The following is a 23,999-nucleotide window of genomic DNA, read 5'->3' as shown; positions in this document are numbered from 1 at the left end:
CTGGATCTACACAACTGCTGTAGCCATTATGAAGGGCTCTAAAGATCCACATGGGCCGAATTTTGGCCGAAATCAGCCTTTACAGTAGAACTCGGTCAACTCTTTGCCGGTGTGAACAGGTACTTGTCTGACAGAATCCGATCTCATGACCGACTTCCGCTGAATATGCATGTTCGAAAACCTGTCGATGATCAGCATCTGATTAGAGCTTGCAGCCAACGGCTGCAAATGCTGACCGGTGTGTTCTGGTGGGGGTAGTTGGTCCCTATCGTTTGTGAGCACAGTAATCTGTCAGTTTTTTTCATTTAGCCCGCTGGGTTGAACGAAAAAAAAAAAAACTTCCTGTGTGCACCAGGCTTCATGGCAGGGATATTAAGCTCCTGCGGCATCCATGAGATAAGTCCAATCAGTCACCAACTTGTGGCCAGACTGACCCTTTAAATTCTTCCATCACTATTTTCTTAGTTATCTCTTATTTAGGTCTGGGGTTAGTAGATTATAATTGCAGAGAGCAAAAAATACAACTTTGTTCCAGTTCTGCCCCTTTGACACAAGTTTTTCTATCAGGTCTGCCTGTTTGTTTTTCAGGTGGACCTGATCAGAAGATCCATGCAGGTCTATGGGCAGGTAGATGTAAAGTGACTTGCTTCCATTTATATCTACCTACCTCTGAGTCCATCTAGATCCAGAAAAAAAACCTAAATGGACCTAAATGTGATGGAACAAAGGTACCCAAATGTAAACAGACAAAGTCCACAGCCCTACATCCAACATGGGTTCATCAAAGCCTGCTTTCAAAACGTGGACCAAAAACTGAATGAGCCCAGATGTCACAAACGTTCAACTCTGACTCAGAAGCGGGTCTGCTCACAGATCCTCTGCTGAACATAGCAGAGTGGCCCTGTGTGAAAGGAGCCTAAAGTTGTAGGCCAATCTTAATTGTGGCTCCCATTTTACCTGGTGCTTGTTCACCTTGCATGCTGTATATCACAAAGCATAATGTTTCTCTTTTTATCCCTATATCCCTCCTGTTGTCCTTACAATGGAACAATATATGCCCCATTTTTTTAGAAAGCTGAAAAAGACCATCAATCAATCAAATATGGGTTTGTATTTTGCATATCAGGGATTTATGGATTTTGCACATGGTATACTATCAAAATTGTACATATTTTCATCCTAATATTTAAAGGCATAGTTTACCTTTTGAAAAAATGTAATAAATGCACCCACAACAACAAAATAAATGGTTTGTATTGAAACCTGCAGTGCAATTCTAAGCCTGAACAGTGTATTGCAGGGGCAATACACAGGATCTTGCACTGTATATCTCCATCCCCAGGTATGTACGGAGGTAGAGACCTTCTATTATGGGGCTGGAAGACGTAAACAATTGACTGCAAGTGTGGTGACATCAACACACTTGTGTCGGCATACTCTGTGTGTTGCTCTGCCTCAGTGGCAGATATGACTTATCGTCTTCCCAGTCACAGATTCCTGTGAATGGATGATGCAGCTGTACAGATCGTAGCTGTGAATTTCTGACATGAGTGCATGATTCGATATAACAAAATGCTTTCAATTGCATATTTAACGGGGAGCAAATAAGAGAAGGTTATTGTTAGGATTTACTGACACTGTAACAACATACCACCCATCCCCAACCCCACCCTGAGACCCTAAGAAAATTTATGCTTTGGAAAATGTCTTTGGTCTAGTCACCTGACCCATGGGGTCCATTAACTCCTCTTCTGTCCTCAGTGGTGGATGGTCCTGAATGCTGCACAACCACATCATTTATATAGCACCATTCTCTAGTGTGGGTCCTTAAACATATGTTTACATATGTTACCCCAGCATGTCATATTCCTTATATGTGCCTGTTGTACCATGTACTTGTGTTAAAAAGTATCATGTTCTCTTTCTGTTTCTTCCTTTGTGTGACATTCCTGGTGATCCTTCCAGTCTTCCTACTTTCCTATTTCAATCTGACCACACTTCTCATGGTAGCTCACCCATCCCAATGTGGTCAGTTTTCTGGCTGTGATGGGAGAACAGCCTGCCTGTCCTCCAATGGCCAAAACCTATGCTGACATGCCCCCCCAGCCATTCACTGGGAGGATCAGTGTATGCTGTTTTCCCACCCTCACCTCTCCATGCCCCATGCAGCTGAGAACAGAGATTATGTGATCACTTATAGGAAAAAAAAAAAGAAAACAAAAGTGGGTTGAATGATGTTGGCAGTCATTCTGCCTATGGGTGTACTGGCAGTGGACCTCAGGAGAAGGAGGTAGGTATTGCAGCCAGAGCTGGTTTTTCTTAAATGCCTAAGAAGTATTCTAAAGAAATCTGATCTCACTTTGGGTTTTTAAATGAAGAAAATATGACAGGAGGCATGGCTAAGGGTGTATTTTTCATGACAGCTAGTGCAGTGAAAGGTGTCACCTTTTCTCATTTCAGAAGTGTGGGATGTATAGAATATTACATCTAGAAACCACATACAGTTGCAAGATAAGGTTGAAATAATGAACACGAATATAGTTTCAATGCAGATTATTATGGTCACTTTACAAAAAATATCTGAACTTCTATCAAGATATAAAAATGTAAAAATGTAAAGTCTACTAAAGAACACCATACAAAGCACAAAATGCAGTAAGAAAAAAATATAAAGTGAAAATATATTTGTCTGTATTTTTTTGGCAGTACCATTTGGAATAAAAGATCATTTTAAAGTCTACTGCAGGAAGCCAAGCTTGCCTCTAACCATGCTTTGCCTCCATGGGTTCCAGAATTTAGGAAGCCATTGACTCAGTGCAGTTCTATCCAACAGTGAACTTTCCTCCCATCCACACAAAGCCTTGATTAGAACCTTGCTCCCAGTCTCTGAGAACTGAATAGTAATCTTCGCTGTATCTGCTGTTGCAGCTCACAAGCAAAATAAAAGTACATCTAACCTGATATTATCCAAGTTTACTAGTGATATTTATCCTGGCTCTGGCTTTCCATCAACATGATATTTATGTGAGGCCAGCAGCATCGCAGTTTATGGCACATTCAATATCATGGTGTGCAGTTGCTGCACTCTTTTTATTAGTTACAGCGAAATAAAAGTCAGCCCTGCTGTACACTGGGAAGAATAGGGATGAAATAAAAGTAGCATTCATTTATACAGATTTATTACAGTTATAGTTTTTTTTTTTGTAGTTTAACTACAAGCAGATATAAAAGGCACAAAGCAATTCAGATCCATAATCATTAAGACATCATTAAATGGTGAGGTCCCCAACCCAGATAAGACAGGTCTATGCTGTGTGGCAGAGCTGTGTAAATTTCAGGACTGAATTATTAATATTCTTATACAAGATTTATATAACACCAACAGTTTGTGCAGTGCTATAGAAAATAAAGGCAGACAGTACAGTTACAAAACAGTTCAAGGCAAGAGGGTAAGAAGGGCCTTGCTAGTATAAGCTTGCAATCTGAAAGGACTGGGGGGGGGTCAGGAATACAAATACTTTGACGGGTAAACCAGTAAAGCAGCTCATCTATCTATCTATCTATCTATCTATCTATCTATCTATCTATCTATCTATCTATGTATCGATCTATCTATCTACAGTTGTGGCCAAAATTATTCAACCCCCAATGCTGTAAAGGGGTTTAGGGACTATAGTGTACATTTGGAATTGTATTCAGAATCAAATCCTACAAGGACGTTGTAACTACCCAAATGCAACTAAAATGACATCAATTGTTTATGTAATACAGTAGTAAATGGTTCTTATGTGGTTTCTTCATTGCCACAATTATTCAACCCCTTAAAGACTACCACTCTGAAGAACAGAGGTTCATACAGGTGCTTTCCATCAGGTATTGAAAACACCTGTGGATGTCACCGAGCAGCAATCAAGCATAATAAGCACCAATTAGGCAGCTTTAAAATGACTGTGATACTCAGCTCCTTCTAGACATTTACTGGTGTGGTTACAAACATGGTGAAGGCAAGAGAATGGTCCAGGAAGACAAGAGAAGAGGTGATTTCTCTTCACAGGAAGGGCAATGGCTATAAGAAGATTGCAAAGATGTTAAACATACCAAGAGACACCTTAGGAAGCATCATTCGCAAATTCAAGGCAAAGGGCACTGTTGAAACGCTACCTGGTCGTGGCAGAAAGAAGATGCTGACTTCGACTGCTGTGCGCTACCTGAAGCGTAGAGTGGAGAGAAGTCCCCGTGTGACTGCTGAGGAACTGAGAAAAGATTTGTCAGATGTGGGTACAGAAGTTTCAGCCCAGACAATAAGACGCACACTGCGTAATGAAGGCCTCCGTGCCAGAACTCCCAGGCGTACCCCCTTGCTGTCTCCAAAGAATAAGAAGAGTCGACTGCAGTATGCCAAAAGCCATGTGGACAAACCACAAAAGTTGTGGGATAGTGTTCTGTGGACTGATGAAACAAAATTAGAACTGTTTGGGCCCATGGATCAACGCTATGTTTGGAGGAGGAAGAACAAGGCCTATGATGAAAAGAACACCTTGCCTACTGTGAAGCATGGTGGAGGGTCAATCATGCTTTGGGGCTGTTTTGCTTCTGCAGGTACAGGGAAGCTTCAGCGTGTGCAAGGTACCATGAATTCTCTTCAGTACCAGGAGATATTGGATGGAAACGTGATGCAGTCCGTCACACACCTGAGGCTTGGGAGACGTTGGACCTTTCAACAGGACAATGATCCCAAGCATACCTCCAAGTCCACTAGAGCATGGTTGCAGAGGAAAGGCTGGAACATTTTGGAGTGGCCATCGCAGTCACCAGACTTAAATCCGATTGAGAACCTCTGGTGGGACTTAAAGAAAGCAGTTGCAGTGCGCAAGCCTAAGAATGTGACTGAACTGGAGGCCTTTGCCCATGAAGAATGGGCGAAGATACCCGTAGATCGCTGCAAGACACTTGTGTCAAGCTATGCTTCACGTTTAAAAGCTGTTATAACTGTAAAAGGATGCTGTACTAAGTACTAAGATTGAATGTCACTTGGGGGTTGAATAAAACTGATAATGCTGTGAGCACAGAAAAGACATTTGTGGTTATTTCATTATAACTGTTATGTTATATTTGTCTGACCTACAAGTGCCTCTTTAATGTAAATGTAAGCAAGATGACTGAATGATCAAAAGCAATGTCAAACTGGCCAAAACACTCAATTTCAGTGGGGGTTGAATAATTTTGGCCACAACTGTATCTATCTATCTATCTATCTATCTATCTATCTATCTATCTATCTATCTATCTATGTATCGATCGATCTATCTATCTATCTATCTATCTATCTATCTATCTATCTATCTATCTATCTATCTATCTATCTATCTATCTATCTATGTATCTATCGATCTATCTATCTATCTATCTATGTATCTATCTATCTATGTATCTATCTATCTATCTATCTATCTATCTATCTATCTATCTACAGTATATCTATCTATCTGTCTATCTATCTATCTACAGTATATACAGGAGTTGGACAAAAATATAGACATACTACATGATTTGCAGGTGTGAAAGTGACAACGTTTCACTTTGAACGAGGAAGTATGTGACATTCTTTTGCTTCCGCTGTGTGATGAGACACCTAGCTAACAGGTGGGAAGCCTTGTCATTCACTGCATGCGCTGCTAGTAATACATAGTCTTATCAGAGCTTACTGAGCTTCAAAGAGGGCAAATTGTTGGTGCCCACTTATCTGGTGGCTCTTTTTATTTATTTTTTTTCTATTTATTTATTATTATTATTATTATTATTATTTTTTGGCTGATAAGCATAAGCGCAGTTGTCATGGTCAACTGATCAAAAGAGACAAAAGTGCACTGCGCAGAATTTTGACCCGGAATAAGAAAACATCTGCTGCAAAAGTGACTGCAGAGCTCAATCCCAGTCATATAGTCATATCTATCTATCTATCTATCTATCTATCTATCTATCTATCTATCTATCTATCTATCTATCTATCTATCTATTTGGATAGATATATACACACAAATAAAAATGGTTTGTTTGGAATTTAGCTTTAATTATATAAGTATGCAGGGCAGCCATGCTTTGGCCATGCTTTTGACCATGGTTGGCCATTACATGTCCATATTGTTTTCCTGTTGGGTAGTATAATCAGGGCCAGGACAAGAGGTGGGCAGGAGCGTCAGCCGCCCGGTGCTCAGCGATAAGGGAGGACATCTGCTCACCACACAAAAGCTCAAAATTAGTGTCTAGCAACCAGGAGCTGCAGTTACACATCTACTTTGTCAGCTACTACTGTGACGCCATGCTCCAGCATGCCCACTCTCCACCCCATCCACCCACAGCTGACACAAAAACGCAGATGAAACAAAAGCACACTGTGCATATTACATCTAGAAACTACATATAGTTGCAAGCTATACCTTCTAGCCACAAGAAAGCAAGCGATTGGCCATGCAGGGGCTTTGCACACTCCAATACCAACCATGGACAGTTGGAGTAAGGGGGCAATGAATGGGCACAAGGTAGTAACCCATTCTATGGCATGCATTAGCAAGGGGGCGCAGGTCTACATCCTAGCCCTGGGTGCTGGATGAACCAATGTAATCCAATGAAAGTCGATCACTGCTGAACATATCTCAGTGTAAAACTATAAACATATATTTGTCAATAGGCTTTCAATGAAAAGACTAAAATCTTTAGGTGATTTATTCTGTACATGATTTTCTTACAGCAGTCAGCAAATGAGCAAATATCACAAGATGCTTTTCTTTGCTAATAAGGTTTTTCCCTATTAAGATTTGAGATCACAAGTGCATGAAATCTCAGCTAGGTGGTTTATTTTGCAATTGATTCTCTTACAGTAGTCATTCAGCAAATGAGCAAATTTAACAAAATAATCTCCTTTGCTAATAAAGAATTTCCTCATTAGGATTTCCCATCACAGGCAACAATAATTCTGACCCATAGCAACTAAAGTAAAACAGGAAGCCCTTTGAATCCCATTTAGAAGAAGAACAGATTTGTTGTAGGTCCACCAGAATGGAGCATCCCACAAATCATGCCTAGTTCACAGAGCGGATGGGCTTGTTCCACTGGGGAATTGGTGATTTGTGGTGGCCATCTGGTCATGGGGCATCACCCTGATTTACTGTGAATTCTTTTTGGTTAAACAAATTTGCTAATGCTGTTTGCACTGTTTGAAATGTACCAACTAGCCTGTATGTGAAATATAGCTAAAATATATAACACGTCAACAAGATAAAAATTCTAATAAAATCAACTTTATAATAATGACCTAGAAATACTTACTAAAAAATAGCAGAGAGTTTCCCATTAATAAGCTAGCCTTGCAGTTGGTTGATAAGAGTTTCACAAGTCATTTTCAGCCTGAGCAAATATGTCCCACTACCTAATAAACAAATATATCTATACAATACAACACAATTTACATCTTCTAGCTCAACGTTCATTGCTTCCATCCGGCTAGAGACATTAAACTCACAATGAGCCATCTATTCGAGGATCGTAAGTGTCTGCAATAACTTACCATTCACATCTGCAAACTGCTCACTCTACATCTTTGCCTAATAGATACCATTTATATAGAGGCAGCAGAAGCTCCGTCTGGAACACTGGAATCAATTTATATTAATGATCTCTTTATTCACCACTGCAAAGGCCTAAATATTTAATACAGTGCAAACAGGCAACAAGGAGCACCAAACTAACAGAGGGAGGCAAGCCCTTGTATCCAATAATATATCCACAAGTGGATCTTAAGAAGCATAATTACAGAAAGGGCAAGTAAACTCTACTCCAAAGGAGACTTAGCACAAAGGTCATTCGAAGCCGGCTTTCTTTTTTTTTTGTGTGCCTCTCCAGCTGGGAAATCCTGTTGATATTAGAAATTGAAAACCTGATAAAACACCTTTTTTATGACTTGGGGAAAGGAGAAGTGGCAGTGCACTGAGTTCTGAGCTGGAGAGGTAAAGCCAACTTACGAGCACTTCATGCTGCTAGCGAACGCATGTTCTATTGGAAAAACGTGACTTCGCATAACTGAGCTGTGCTTAAGCCACTTCTTCCTTGGAAATGAGATAGAGTAACCGGGATGCTGTCTGATCCATTGATTTGACTTAAAGGTACACTGCACTCACACAGGAAGTTTTTGCTTTTAATCTTAGAGTACATCTGTCATGCTCCAATGTTCTAAGGGACATTCTGAAATTCATCATCCGCACCTTGCTGTTCCAGATGCTAAATCTCCAACCTCCTGAATGGCTAGCAATGTGAGTTTTTGCAAATGTAGACCAGAATGTCCAATGATGTAAAGTGGTTGTAAACCTCAGACATGAAATATGACCAGAACATATCCCTCTATAGTGTGTATTTGTCTCAATTAAGAGTACTAGGTGTAATTTCTTTCTGCTGCTTCGTTCCTCTGCTATGTTTTCCTGACACCAAGAGAAAAATGGTACTAATATTAATATAAAAGCGCTAAACCCTTGAGGCTAGTAGTAGTGCATAATAAAAAAATTATTCATATAGAAATGTAAACACACATAAATAAATGCTACAACCCAAAATGTTATAAAATGTCCATGCATTGTGGATGGATCTTCCAAGATATCAATGATCTAACCATGCACCCAACACCTGTTTCCAATGTGATGAACATTAACTCTTCACCATCAACGTGCCGTAGAATGAGAGGCTTACCAGATCCAATCACAATCCACGCTTCTCATATAATCAAAGCAAATGATAAAGGAAGCAGGCACCACCAGGATCACCAGATCTAGTTTAGGCATACCATGTAGATCAGGCAATGTTTGAAAAGAAGACCAATCTCTCCAGGATCTCCTTCTCAAACTCATAGCATGCATGACAATACACACATAAAAAGAGAAAAAGTTTCTCCCATAGTATAGTAGGTTTTATTAAAAATTGTACAAGACAAGACAAAAATCCACTCACATGAAAAAGTGGCACTCCAGGCACTGGATATTCGGAAAATGTGAAATAACTGCAACACCGCCACTCCATCTAACAGGGCCAGCGTGTGTTCCACGAGCGGACTCCAGACCACCAGAAGGGACTTCAATGGTGACCGAAAGCGATGACAACAGCCAGGCCTCAATGCATTTTGCCGAATCGCGTCATCAGGAAGCTCAGGAAGAAAAAAATGGTGACGGGAGGGAGCTCCAGCAGATTGACAACCTCAGCTCTGCTCCTGTGTACTGTGTGAAAGGGGCGTGTCCCTTCCCTCCAATCACCTCTCAGAGCTTTTCTCACTGATGTAACTTCAGTTCCCCACCCCCTGCTTTTCAGAGCTGAGAGATCCTGTTTAAATGCTGCCTCTTGAATAAATATAGGGGAAATATGGCTGTAGATAAACAAGTACAACCTATGTAGAAGGATTTTTTAAACTCTGTGTATCACCTGAGGCCAGTCACTTCACTAGGTATAGGTAGAGGGTTACAACCATTTTAAATACCACACTCTCTCTAAGCTAGCTTATAGCTTTTACTCTCATACTTTGGAGCAAGAGAGGGAGGTTGCACAATGCTTATGCATGCAAGGGACATTCTGCCATTCGTCATCTCCACCAAGCTGTTCCAGATACAGAAACCCCAACCTCCTGAATGGCTAGCAATGTAAGTTTGAGCAAATGCAGACCAGAATGTCCATTGATTTAAATACCACACTCTCTCTAAGCTATTTTATAACCTTTACCCACATACATTGGAGCAAGAGAGGGAGGTTGCACAATGCTTATGCATGCAAGGGACATTCTGCCATTCATCATCTCCACCTAGCTGTTCCAGATACAGAAACCCCAACCTCCTGAATGGCTAGCAATGTAAGTTTGAGCAAATGCAGACCAGAATGTCCATTGATTTAAATACCACACTCTCTCTAAGCTATTTTATAGCCTTTACCCACATACATTGGAGCAAGAGAGGGAGGTTGTACAATGCTTATGCATTCAAGGGATATTCTGACATTCATGATCTCCACCTTTTCTGGATGCTTAATTCCTAGCATCATGAATGGCTAGCAATGTCCATTGATTTAAGTACCACACTCTCTCTAAGCTTACTTTACCTACATACTTTGGACCAGTAGAAGGAGGTTGCGCAACGATTACTCGGAATATAACTGGATACTAACATTTATAGGTAAATTTGATCCAGGGAATATCTGATTGCCTCTCGGGGGATCAGGAAGGAATTGTTTTCCTTGCAGGAGCAAATTGGATCATGCTTTGCTGGGTTTTTTGCCTTCCTCTGGATCAACTGTGGGTATGGGATTATAATTTTTTTTTTAATGGTTGAACTGGATGGACTTTTTTCTTTTTTCAGCCAGACTAACTATGTCACTATATGGAAATTTGGTAACTGAATGTGGTTCTGCCTGAAAGTACAGTGGAAAGCATAATAAAGCTCAGATAGTGCTAAAGTATGCTTCCTGACCGTATTACTGTTTCCTGGATTCTGATGCTCTTTAAAGTGGAACTTTAACACACACACTTGCAAAAAAAACAAAAACAAATTGGCAAACAGACAGGACTTTTAATTCAGAAGAGACAACATACTATAGGGGGGATTTACTAAAACTGGAGAGTGCAAAATCTGGTGCAGCATAGAAACCAATCAGCATCCATGTTTCTGTGTCAAAGCTTAATTAAATAAGATGAAGTTATAAGCTGATTGGCTACCATGCACAGCTGCAACGGATTTTGAACTGTCTGGTTTTAGTAAATCCACCCCTATGTGTCTTCTGCATTAAAACTTGCTTACCTGCCAGTGCACAGTTTCGGCATTGCTGAGATGACAGGACTCTTGCGTGCGTGGCAGTGACGGCATCTCAGTCTGCCCAATAAAAGAAGCCAGGGATTGATACCTGGAAACCGCCGGGCTGATGTCAGCGGCTGGTGGGGAGCTACAGGGCATCGCAACACTGGAGAGAAGATGAGTGTAGTTCTGCTTTAAAATGGAACTCCCCTAAAACCTTTTTTTTCTAGTTTGCACATAGCTGGTAAAGCGTAATAGCACTTGTCAGTTTTTGTCTTGCTATCTATAACCCCATTAGTAGGATTCAAAAGCATTTATTGTCCTGGTGACTGTTTTCACTGTAAGCGAGGGGCAGTCTCATATTTTAGAGTTATCATTAAAACATGAAAATCCACCACCATGGATATCCTTTCCAGTGAAAGCTTATAAAGGTGGGGTTTCTCCATACTTTGGGGAGATTGCCTCTCATTTCCTGTTGTATCTTTGGGACAAGAAAACCTACCCAAAGGGGATATAGAAAGTCCTAAAAACTAACAGAGGTTCCAACACTTTCTCATTCTATCCCATGCTAGAAAATTTGGATGGTGACGGTAAGACAAGAACATACAGAGTCTCTTTCAATTAAAAAACAATATGCATAAAGTGTATCAAATGAATAGACTAGAGCAGCCTTGCTCATCCTTTTACCCTAGAGGAACCATTTAAATAATTTTAAGGTTACCAGGAACCTCTGCTAAAACATATTCCTTTGTGGGTCACTGGGAAAAATACCCCTTACATTGGTGGCCATTGGGAATAATGCCCCTCTTATAGTGGGGTCAGAATTCCACCCATGCAGACAGCTAAAAAGATCACTGGTGTCTTGAAACTGGCTTGGCCATGTGGCATTGTCCCAAGAACTATGCAGGCACTATCAAATGGGAGGTCAATAAGCCAAAGCTCAAGGAACCCCTAGACACCTTTTGAGGTACCCCAGAGTTCCACGGAACCCTGATTGAGAATGGCTGCCACATCGAGTGCGACGGAACTTGCATAGGCTTTACATGTAAGATTACAGCAACAGATTCATTAAAGTAGGACTTTAAGCAGATATATAATATCTCCTTTCAATCCAGTTATGATCATTAAAAATCCTTTAAATGTATTTTACAATATTTTCTCATTCCGTCTATATATTAGCCTTCTGTTACTGCCTGCTCAACTGGACTCTGGCTGATAGAAGAAGAGCAACACTTGATGTCAGTCAGACTCTAGGTCAATGTACAGTACTGTTCATTAAGAGAGAGCACAGGAATGACCTGATAAGTCAGCTGCTGCTCTTTCTTTGTCCATTCACAAGCTCGGGTGGTCCTTGACCAAGTTATACAGTTTATGCAGTGGAAGAAAATGAGGTCGCTGAACTATGCTGTCTCATGGGAATGTCTGGAACACAAGAATAGTTGAACAAAAGGACACATATTTTGACATAAAATAAAGTTCATATGTATAATCTATGAATTGTTGTGTTTGCCTTCAGTTCCATGGCCCTTCAGACTTTTGGCTCCGGAATAAAATGATATCAGTGCAGAAATTCCTCATGCAGGATGAAGTAAGTATACAGCAGAATAGGAATTAATTTGCATACTGGGTTTAGTTTAGGGGGTAGATTCAGTTTTAGGCTCAAGGCTTACGGACTTAACTGTTAGTAGGAGGTTAAGTGTTTAAGCATCACTTTACAGGTTAAGTGTTAAGGGAGAGATTAAGTTTTATGGGTTCAAGTGTTAGGATTTTGGGGGGAGTTAAGTGTTTTCAGATAGGCTGAGGATTAAGTGTTTAAAGCTAGGTTTAAGTGTTATGGGGTTGTTTTAGAGGCAGGTTAGGTGTCAAGTGTTCAGACAGAGGAGGATCGGGTGCTAGTAGGGTGTGCAGGGGATATTTCCTTCCTTACTAAAACATTGAGTGGTTACTGTGCACACTACCTCTTGATGTCAGGAGTCTTATGCAAAAAACTATTGGCACTAGCCTTCTGATAGCGAGAACAAATACATTGTATATATATCCAACACACGGTACCGAAGCACATGATACCGCTTGCTACAACATCAAGCAGTAACAAAGTGCTGAACTCAGTTTGTCACTTAGTCAATAGACAGGAATGCCATCTAGGACAACAAACCTTTAACAGGGCAGTGTACATTTCACTACTACCGCTTATGCAGGCACCAAAAAAGTTATATACAGAATCCCTGCAAGTAAATTAATTCTGCAAACCAACAGAAAAAACAACAAGCTACAGGAAAAGCGTCGCTCAGGAATTAAACATTTACCACCCATGTCCCTCTTGTGCAGTTCTACTGATGGATTACATTCCCAAACCCCTTCTTATTGTACAAATACTATTACTGCCATTAAGAATTTTCCAACATGTTAACATGACTATTTGGAAAGAAGGAGAGAACGATGTCATTATATTGATCAGTGTTCATTAATAATGAACATCAAAGACAGTAATTATTGAGAGGATGCTGAAACAATAACAGGCGCTAGCAAACTGGGAGCCGTTTAAAACATCAAAACAGTAAGTTTTACACTAAGCTGAGAACTATAAAAAGATAAGTCAAATGATCCACACTGCATATATTGTCACTTCGGTTGGATTGTCGCTTACTTCAAACATCGTGCAGCTATAAGATATTAAATAAGTTGTAGAGATAGAAAAAAAATAACATGTATACAGCCTTATTTTGTAAATTTTCTTTAAAGAACCCATAGGTATAAATAAAATAACTTCTTAAAAACATCTGCAAATAAATATGTGTGCAAAGTTTTCTAAATTTGGAGGTAAAATTAGGTATCTGACATTACTAGTGGCAATGAGCATTAGATTAGCTGCCATTTTAAGCTAATTGAGGACCCATGTGGGATCACTAGAGAGCAAGACAACTTTGTGCTGCCCCCTAGTTCTTCTTAGCTTTAAAATGTATGCAAGAATACAGTCATAAAGATTACATATTTATCTGTTATGCTATTCTGATTTTTTATTTTTACATATACAAACATTCAGTTTAGATTTTTCTTGGAATAGACTTCCAGCAGAGGTAGTGAGTCAGTCAGCAGTAAGTGGTTTCAAACATGCTTGGAACAAAAGCAGATCTATACTTACAAAAAAAGTTAATGTAAAAAAAACAAAATAAAAACAGAAAAAAAACAAACAAAAGAAAAAAAATACAAAATGTATTTTAAAAAATGGGCAAACGCGATGGACCACTTGTTCTTTTTTCTGTCGTGACTTTTCTATGTTTCTAGATTTAATGGTCCATCTATGATTATTTTATAAACAAGTAAGGGCCGGTTTTAACTGATACTTAACCACAAAACATAAGTTTTAAATTCAAGCAAACATAAACCATAAGTTGCCTTATCTGAAAAAAGTAAGTTATGTAGTTTCATAGCTACAGTTAAAAAAAAAGACACGTCTGCCGTCTTCAACTTTAAATAAAAGAAGTTCCTATACTATGTCCATGAACTCTTAAAATTGACATAATTTAACATTAATGCAAATCTGAAACTGGTTCAACTTGATGAGATATAGCTGGCACCTCTAGTTGCCTCCAGCATTCCTCAAATCCCCCTCCCATTGTCACAAGCCTGCTTCCATCCCTTTCCACCTTTTGCACCTCATTATTGGAAAGTTAGATTGCTCATATCAACGATGGGTCAATGGTACAGTGAAGAAGGTGGGAGTGGGTGAAGCTTGGTTATTGACCACAGGAGCAGGTCAGAATTTGCATATCAGAATTCCTGTTTCATGGCTCCCAGATTGTTCATTTGGAACAATGACTGAGCGAGCCAGCACCTGAAGGTGATTGCTTTGTCTCATTAGTTACAATTTAAGAAATGTGATGTTCTTTAAGAACATGGTAAACTTTGCTTATGGGAAAAGATAATTCCTTGTGCAGAACTGAGTTCCTGTCCACTAATATCATTTAATGACACCCCACTTATTCTTGCCTAACCTATAACTGGCCATTAACATGATTCAATTCACAAACAAAAAATATTAATACAAAAGAACATTTTCCAACTTCTAATTCAGTAACGTTCCAAAGACATATGAAAACGACAGACTCTGACTTTGTGAGAATGAATTTAGGTCTTCTCTTTCAGAATAGTGTTCTTTTGGTAAAAGAGTATTTTCAGATTTCCATAGGAAGAAATTGAATTGGATGATCTGGACTCAACACTGAGCTTTTTTAAATCACATGACACTAATAGAGAGGTGCTGCTTTTCTCAGCTCATGGATAATAATAGGAAGAGATGGTTGGTCAGACAGCACTAGATCTATATTCATCTCAGATTATCCCAACATGCACAGTTGCTGTTTGATGGTGGAGATCCTTTCTGAGCCCTCTAAGAGCTTGTAATGCCAGAGGACATTGTATGCATGTGTTGTATGTACTGGAGGTGTGTAACTTTAAGTCATTTATCATCTTCTCTTTTTGTATCATATAAAAGAGGCTAAATTTATTTACCAACAATATATTCACTGAGAGTTGTTGTAGTAAGCAACAGAAGCGCAGCACAATCCAGAACTAAATTAAATTCTTACTGTTAAGAGGTGATGTTCAACAATCCAAGCACAGAGCGGTCGGAAGACAGTTCCTTTGAATCTTTGCATAATTATCACATCCCTATTTCTGATGGAGCAGGTGGCAAGCTGTTAGATGTGACATTTTCAGAAGAAAAGCAAACAGGAGCACGGAGCTGTACCTGCGTTATGTTTCACAAATTAAAAGCACAATTAAAGAGGGGAGTCTACCTGCTGTGTTCAACTCCAATCCTACAAGCAGTGGAGATTACCTGGGATGTCACCGCTGCCCAAATATCAGCAAATTGCTCAAATTACCCAGGACAATGGAGACATAACTCGACTAATTAGAGAATTCAAACTAACAACACAATGGATGGGAGATAGCAAGGACAAGTGCTCAATAGAGAATAGGTTATTAATCTTTGGCCACATGTTCAATTCCCTCCTGTAGAGTCAACATAATCATATGTTGTGTTCCCCCCCGCTCCCCTTACATTAACCTGCCCTCCATGTTGCAATGGGTTGTGGCTGCCCAGGGCATGTGGGATATTATTCTCGCTTCATTAAAATGCAATCAAGATGCTTTGGCAACTGAATTTGCCGCTAAACAATGGTCTTTCTGATTGGCAAGCTATTTTGTTCCCGTGCCTATCATTAATTTTCTTACTCAAATGGAAACTACAGCAGCATCTGTCATTCTAATTGTGGCTGCAATGCATCAAGTGGATGCTACAGAAATTTCCTTTGCAACCTAAACCGCAAATAAGTAAATGAAACACACAAAAAAATTGCATACCAGACATCGCAGATGTCTATGCGCATCTTCGCTGCATATCTGGGATACTCCTCCGTTGTGAAATTAATCCTTGCAATCGACACATTGGCAAGCAAATCATTTTATGTGCTTATACTGCGTGGTAATGGCAAGGCGATTAAAAAATGACTGAATGGAATTTTAAGAGAATGAGGATTTTAATTAATACCAATGCTTAATAAGAGTTATAATCGAAAAAGAAATTAAGGCTTATTGCTAAAATTAGCTTGCCATAGTAAAACTGAATGGCTTACATCAGACAGAAATATCCAAAAACTGTGAATGGTTTTAAAGACTCCTCAAAGTGGATACTACCAGTATGTTTGGATCTGTCAAGGAATTGGAATTAATCGGTGCTTGGGTATTCAGGGGAAACCCATTGCCTGGAGGGGAATTCCATAATGACCTCACATGTGACATCACCATCAGTTCTCTATCATCGACCTAGACCACATTTAATCACTAGGTGATCAAAGTAACCCCTGTTGACTCATGACCTTATTTTGGATGGCAGCAAATAATTGGAGAATTTGAAAAGCCACTGTCACTGAAGATATATCATCATACAGATTGTGTATATGGGATTTATTAACTGAAAGTTGGTGCATCAGACTGTTAAGGCTGTGACTCTACACTGACCCCACAACGCATCTAACCATTACTAAGAATATACAACACACCTTGCCCATAAACTCAGTTAAAGTGATATTGCATTCAATTTGCCACAGTGCAGTCCGTGTTGATATGCTTCATTGGACATATTTGTTAAAGCAACAATACCACGCTCCATTTAATTTATTAAATTGACATCCTAGGTTCCACAGGGTATACTTATTAAAGTGACAGAACAGTCTGCAGTGTTCAAGCTTCCACTGACTGTGTCAAAACATGACATGCATGTTGGGTATGTCCAAACCTCATATGAGCTATGGGTTAAATATGTCAAGTAGACAGCGTTTAAAAGGAAAATATGATGCATAGACAGGCAAATTACATGCAAAGTCCAAATAGCTTTTACCAAAGTATACTAAGGCCAACAGGCGTACCATATCATAATACATTCTTGGCCATGGCATCAATTCTATAGTATGGGTGCCCTCTATACATGAATAAAATATAAATCATAGCAACTAGATAAAATCTAAAAAATAATCTTTTAGCATATACTGATATTTTTAAATCAATACTATATAATGCATTGCAGTAAACTTGTTCTGAAAGGTCCAGTGCACCAAGAACTTCTATTTTAGATACAGATGAGTTTTGATGGCTTGGATCATTCCCTAGCTTCCTATACCTCTCAGGAACCTCAGTAAGCAGCGCTCCATCCTAGAATTCTGAGCTTTTTATGGCAGGATGAAGTCTCACTCTTCCTGCTGTAGATGGGGGAGTCTTTCTACTCCTATTTGCTTCCTCCATAGCGCAGAGTATGTGAAAAGCAAGTGGATAGAGTGAGGGTGGGCAGCCCTAAAAACTCATGTGCAGAGATCTTAATACTGGAGTCCCAGGAGGTATAGGATATTGGTGCATGATTCAGTTTGCCAGCATCTCCCCAAACCCTTGAAGGCTCCAATATATTGAAGGACTACATTACTAAGAAACTGCACAATTCACTTTTTCAACTGTGCTTTACTTTTCAGAAAACTTTAACAGTACAAAGTACCACCTTATCATCTACCGTACTGAGCATTGCATTCCTCTTACTCTAAGTCATCCACAGCGGACAGTACTTTATGTCCCCTTCATGGGATATAACCAGACAAATCTGACAGTGGAAATTAACAGAGCAAATTAAACCAAGCCGAATCTCTTTATTTCCAATAAAGGGTGAATAAAAAGAGGCGAAGCTTAGTATTCAGGATCAGCAGGCAGCGGATTCCATTCTCTAGAGGACCGCATGCAATCAAGGCCATTACTCATTTTCGACAAGTTCTAAACTGATCAGCAAACAGCTTAATCTGTATTAAAAAAACAACTAAAGACTGGCTAGACTGGCACAGTATAGACAGCCTCTCTCATTGCTTTGAAGAAGAAGAAAAAAAAAAAAGCATATAAAGATGAGCTTCAGCCTACAGGCATCTCAGATCTCTCTATCTCACAGCTTTGGATCAGACAATGAAAATGCGTAGATTCTAAATTGCAACAGTTGTATTAACCCTCCTAGTGGCTAGATATCACAGAGCTGGTTTTAAGGCAAGAGCTATATATAGAACCATTGCTGCTAGAAAAAAAAATACAATTTGTAAAATGGACTAGAAGCATGAGAAATGAAGCCTTGAAAGTCACTGCATGCTGCTTGGGCTAATATTATAGACATAACATGATATTAGAACTGTAGGCATGTGCTGTAGGGTATAGCTATGTAGAGAGATATATAGATTCCATACCTGATTAAAGTCCAGCTGAGGATAGGCGAGGGGAAAGCTCCTTGCAGTGCATTGCATGGGGAGAGACGTTGCTGGACAGCTCCAGGTCTGGGATTCAGGACTCCGGGCGATCCCTAGAGGAGCCGGGAGCTGTCCGCCATCCGCTGGTGCTGAAACCTCCTCTGCCACCTTCAGGACATCGCCAGCTCAACCAATTCACCCGGGACAACCGGAATCACACAACAGTCAAAGGATCCCTCTTGAGGAGGAAGAGAAAAAAGACACAAGGGTACACACTATGCATTCAACTACTACCCCCACCTCTTCCCCTTCCCTTTCCAACACATATCCAGGCAAAAGTCCACTGGCTTGCTGCTTGTCAGTCCAATGACGGATTGGATTTAGTAAATGATGGCTACGTGTTAAAGTTTTACGAGGCTGCCCATCAATCTGTTTTACAGACTAGACCCCGGCCATTTATTAATAGAGGAGAAGAAGGCAAGTCAAAGGGAAGGAGCCTCTGCGCAGGAATAGTCTTAGTTCTTAGCCATTGCACAGCCAGATTAACCCTATAGGCAACTAACCCTACTACTAGTCTTCTCCTAGTGATCAGGCACATTAACCCCCTGAGCATCCCACTCTACTTCTAGTCTTTTCCTACTGATCAGACAGATTAACCCTCTGGACAGCCAACCTCACTATTAGACTTTTAGTGATCCTACTACTAGTCTTCTCCTAGGGATCAGTCAGAATAACCCTCTGGACATCAAATCCTACTACTAGTCCTCTCCTAGTGATCAGCAAGATTAACCCTCTGGACATCCAACCATACAACTAGTCTAATCCTAGTGATCAGTCATGTCAACCCTCTGGACTGCCAACTCTACTACTAGTCTTGTCCTAGTGATCAGCCAGATTAAACCTCCGGGCTGCCAACCCTACTACTAGTCTTGTCCTAGTGATCAGCCAGATTAACCCCCTGGAAAGCCAACCCCACTACTAGCCATCTAGGGATCAGCCAGACAACCCTACTACAAGTATTTTAGAGATCAGCTAGATTAACCCTCTAGACAGCCAACCCTACTGCTAGTCTTATAGTGATCAGCCAGAGAACCTTACTACTAGTCTTCTAGTGACTAGCCAGAATAACCCTCCAGACAGCCAACCCTACTGCTAGTCTTCTAGTGGTCAGCCAGCTTAACCTTCTAGATAGCCAAGCTTACTGCTAGTCTTCTAGTAACCAGTCAGATTAACCCTCCAGACAGCCAACCCTACTGCTAGTCTTCTAGTGACCAGTCAGATTAACCCTCTAGACAGCCAACCCTACAGCTAGTCTTCTAGTGGTCAGCCAGCTTAACCCTCTAGACAGCCAAGCCTACTGCTAGTCTTCTTGTGATCAGTCAGCTAACCCTACTACTAGTCCTCTAGTGATTAGCCAGAGAACCTTACTACTAGTCTAGTGGTCGGCCAGATTAATCTTCCAGACAGACAACCCTACTACTAGTCATCTAGTGATCAGCAAGAAAACCCTACTACTAGTCTTCTAGTGATCAGCAAGAAAACCCTACTACTAGTCTTCTAGTGATCAGCAGGAAAACCCTACTACTAGTCTTCTAGTGATCAGCAAGAAAACCCTACTACTAGTCTTCTAGTGATCAGCAAGAAAACCCTACTACTAGTCTTCTAGTTGCCAGCCAGTCCAGATTAACCCTCTAGACAGCCCAGTCTACTACTAGTCTTCTAGTTGCCAGCCAGTCCAGATTAACCCTCTAGACAGCCCAGTCTACTACTAGTCTTCTAGTGGTCAACCAGCTGCTGCTCAGAGCCCTAATGTACTGGAGGCATCCCAGAACTCACCGATCCCGGGGCTTAGCGATCTAGGAGTTGGGTTGTTGAGTCTACAGATCCCCTCCATCAGTCCTGTCCCCCTCAGCCAGCCCGGCTCCTATCACATCTGGAGCTGGAAATTAACCCCCTCGCTGCCTGAGCAAAAGCTGAGATGTGCTCTGAACTCTAGCTGTTTTTTTTTTTTTAGTAGAGCAATAGCATCACAGGCATTGCTATAATCCAGAGACAGTCATCCAACCCAGCTGCAAGGGTGATCCATAGCCTGGGCTCGTCTGGATCTATTGCCGGCTAGATTCTACAGCCTACTGCGGCAAGCGAAGGGAGCTCCAGAGGAAAGAGAGGATGCCACTTACCTTGCCTGAGACATTGGGGCTCCTCTTGCCTTGCCGATCAGGTCCCGTCAGGACACCGGTGAATTCCAGCACAGGGAAGAAGGGCTGCCTGCCTCCAATAGACAGATCCAAGGGCTGGCCTGAGAAAAGAGCCGCAGCAGTTTCCTCACTGCGTCAAGCGAAGGACCTCAAAGCTTCATTCAATGCAAGGTGATGCATTCAGAGCCTGATGATGGAGAGCTGCCGCCGGCACCCCCGGCTCTCCTGGACTGCAGGCAGCTGTGCACAGGAGCTGGGATGGAGAGCGTTTGCAGTGGCAGTTAGGTAGAAGCACATTCTTTGTCGGAGGGGGTGATGGAGCACATTCTTGCTGGCTGTTCAGGGTTTATTGTGGGGAGTCCTGGAGAAAGAAAGGAAGGAGGTGTAACTTAAACAGCATGTTGATTCAGTGGGGCGTAATGTGAAGTTAAAGCATACGGGCTCCTAGTCAAATTGTTTGCCAAAGAGCTGAGAGATGATGATAATGATGATGATGATGATGAGCAAATAGATCTGCAGTGTGAACATCGTCCCTCCACCCACTGCCCCTTTAACCAAGCTCTCCCACGACAGACCCACTGTGATTTATCCACACCATCCGCTCCCTGCTTATTAATGGCTCACTGCAATTCTCTTCTGACTGTCTTCTCCATCGTTACTCCTTGTCTAGATCTACAGGCACTACTTTCTCTCTATTTTACCCCTATTGCAACTGTATCATAAGGAGCTTGGAACACTTTCATGGAGACGTTCTATGTGTTACACAGTTGTATCCATCATTGTTTCTGTTACTGATTGTGTTACTGTTGCCTTTGTGCTTTTTAAGCTAATATTTTTATTTTCTATCAAATTTCCCTTTTCTCATCATCTTGTTTATACTGCTATGTGTTCCCTTCTATCTTTTTCCCAGTTCTTATTAATGGTTTCTTCACATTATTATTATCTTGTCTCTTCTTCCTCCAGGACATTCCTCTCCCATTTTTCATCTAACATTACATGATTGTTTATGCATTTTGTTAAATTTTATTTATTTTTATTTTTCTGCTGTTTTTCATGCATTTGCTACTCTTTACTTGTGTTTTTTTTAAATTCTGCTCACTGTTTTCCGATTTGTCCTGCACACTTTCCCCCTTGTTCCTGTCTTCCCCTCCCTTAGTCTTGTTTTACTGTCTGGGTCTTTAGTGTCAGTGACAGGACAGCCCCCTAATCTCTTTACTCTCCATTCCCTCTATTTCTACCAAAACTCATTTTATGCTTGCTTATACTGTCTGTCTATTACAGGACTACTCCTCTCTAGTCTCCAGTCTCCTCTCCTGTCTAGCTCTCCCTCCCCTTTCCCTCACCCTTTCCTCCCATACTTCATTTACTCCCTCTCTCTTCTCCTTCCCAATGTTTACCCATGTTCTCTCCCTGAGTTCTCCCTCTTTCTCTCTACCTGCCTTACCCTCATTCCTCTTCTGTATTTCTCTTTTTTGCACTGATACTATTTTACCATTGTTTGCCTTCTCTCTAATTCTCTATGTATCTTCTCTCTTCTTCCTCCAGGACATTCCTCTCCCATTTTTCATCTAACATTACATGTTTATCTTCCTTCCTTCCTTCCTTCATTCCACCTTCATATTAATGCCACTTCTTCCTTCATTTTAATTTCTTTCTTTCTTTCTTTCTTTCTTTCTTTCTTTCTTTCTTTCTTTCTTTCTTTCTTTCTTTCTTTCTTTCTTTCTTTTTCTTCTTTTTTCTCCTAATTCTTCTTCAGAATCCTCACCCTTTAGTGATCTCAATCTTTTCATTACCCTGCCCATGTATTGTATATTTTATGACACTTTGATCAATTTCTATAAATTTTTCTTAGACTGTTCCAATTTTGTGTTTGACTTTCATTCATGCTAGGTCCCCCCCCCCCCCCTTTCTAGTGCCCTTTTTTCACAGTTGTCCCTCTTATTTCCCATCTTATACTCACCTGCTGTTCTGAGAAGATGTGTATTTTATACAGTTTATTTCTCACTTCACACTGTTGATACTCATGTCACAGTCATTCCTTGCCTTTCTAGGAGGATATAAAAATATTTCCAAGAACATGTTGGATTGTGCTGTATTAGGACCAGCAGAGAACCCTAAGGCGTGCGCACACACACATACACACGCACACATACACACACACACACACACACACACACACACACACACACACACACACACACACACACACACACTGTATCTCAGTCTTATAGGATTTTTAATGCAGATATTTCAAAATCCAACCTGTTTGAACCTTGACCAGAGGAATATGTGATCTCGGATAAATCAGAATTTATGAGCATAAGATTACTTATTTCAAGCAAGTGGTGGAAAGATCTGAGATGTGCTTTACTCCTGATCAACAGGGTTAGTGCAATCCTGGGTGTATCTGCTTGCTATGTACAGGTCAGTTCAATCAGCTTTGCTTCTTGCATTCACATCTTCTTTGCTTCTCCTTATATCACTGTTGGTCAGAAGTGAACTTTCCTGAAAATTCAATCCTGTTATCTACACCAAGTTTTCCGTTTTCCAAGTGTGGGTCACATATCAGTGAAAGGACCACATTGCATATATTAGGTGTTGCATCTGCAGAGCCTTATATGCAGGGCCAACCTTTCTAGGTCTGTTTTTATCTTCTTTAAAGCTATTAAAGTGAAAGGCACATCAACTGCTCCCATATCTATACCAGCATGCATTTTGGCAGTGCACCATTATTTAGGGGATGCCATTGTGGGTTTTTTTTTTTTTTTTTTTACAAAAAAAGCTCAAAACAGAAATGTTATAATGTTACTATGGAGGTTTTAGTATAAAAGCCTGATCTCAAATGTTTTAGCTGCTGGCAACAGATCATCTGAATTTCAGATAGTTGGACAGCATTGTAAAGTAGAACACTATAAGACCGTAACTGTACATTGCATTCTAAATTCTCTATTTTTTATCTGAGGAGCTTCAGAAATGCCCTCCTTTGTGTCTTTCAATGAAATCCAAGTGCAGATACGCAGTAATCAGATTCAACTGAATAATTATTAGTCTCTGTATTTTTCACCAATCTTCATGCAGCCACCTACCTCTTTATAGTTTCTCTCCCTTTTCCTATCTTCTCTATTGCTCTTTCATATTCTCCCTTCCCTCTTTCTATCTCTCCTTGCTCTCCCTTCTTTACTCTCTCTCTTTATCTTCCTCTTTTCCTTTATCTC

At 40.5% G+C, this 23,999-nt stretch overlaps 1 protein-coding gene across 2 annotated transcripts in view; it reads right to left on the bottom strand.

Moving 5' to 3' along the window:
* Nucleotides 1–22,021, bottom strand: part of ELFN1 (extracellular leucine rich repeat and fibronectin type III domain containing 1) — an 809,922-nt gene extending 787,901 nt beyond the window's left edge. The window contains exons 1-3 of one of the 2 annotated variants that reach the window (XM_089682377.1): nucleotides 21,884–22,021; nucleotides 20,767–21,145; nucleotides 18,587–18,824 (exon numbers count right to left, since the gene is read on the bottom strand). The gene's annotated coding sequence lies outside the window, so the exon portion shown is untranslated. Of the gene's footprint in view, nucleotides 1–18,586; nucleotides 18,825–20,422; nucleotides 20,499–20,766; nucleotides 21,146–21,883 lie in introns of those variants that run through there. The other variant, XM_089682385.1, reaches the window with a different exon arrangement.
* Between the last annotated feature and the right edge of the window lie 1,978 nt (nucleotides 22,022–23,999).

Source organism: Staurois parvus, unplaced genomic scaffold, assembly GCF_062004578.1.
Source record: "Staurois parvus isolate SC_StPar_1 unplaced genomic scaffold, SC_StPar_1.0 ptg000018l, whole genome shotgun sequence".
NCBI lineage: Eukaryota > Metazoa > Chordata > Amphibia > Anura > Ranidae > Staurois > Staurois parvus.
Note: the sequence above shows the minus strand (reverse complement) of the source record. Positions and strands in the feature narration are given on the sequence as shown.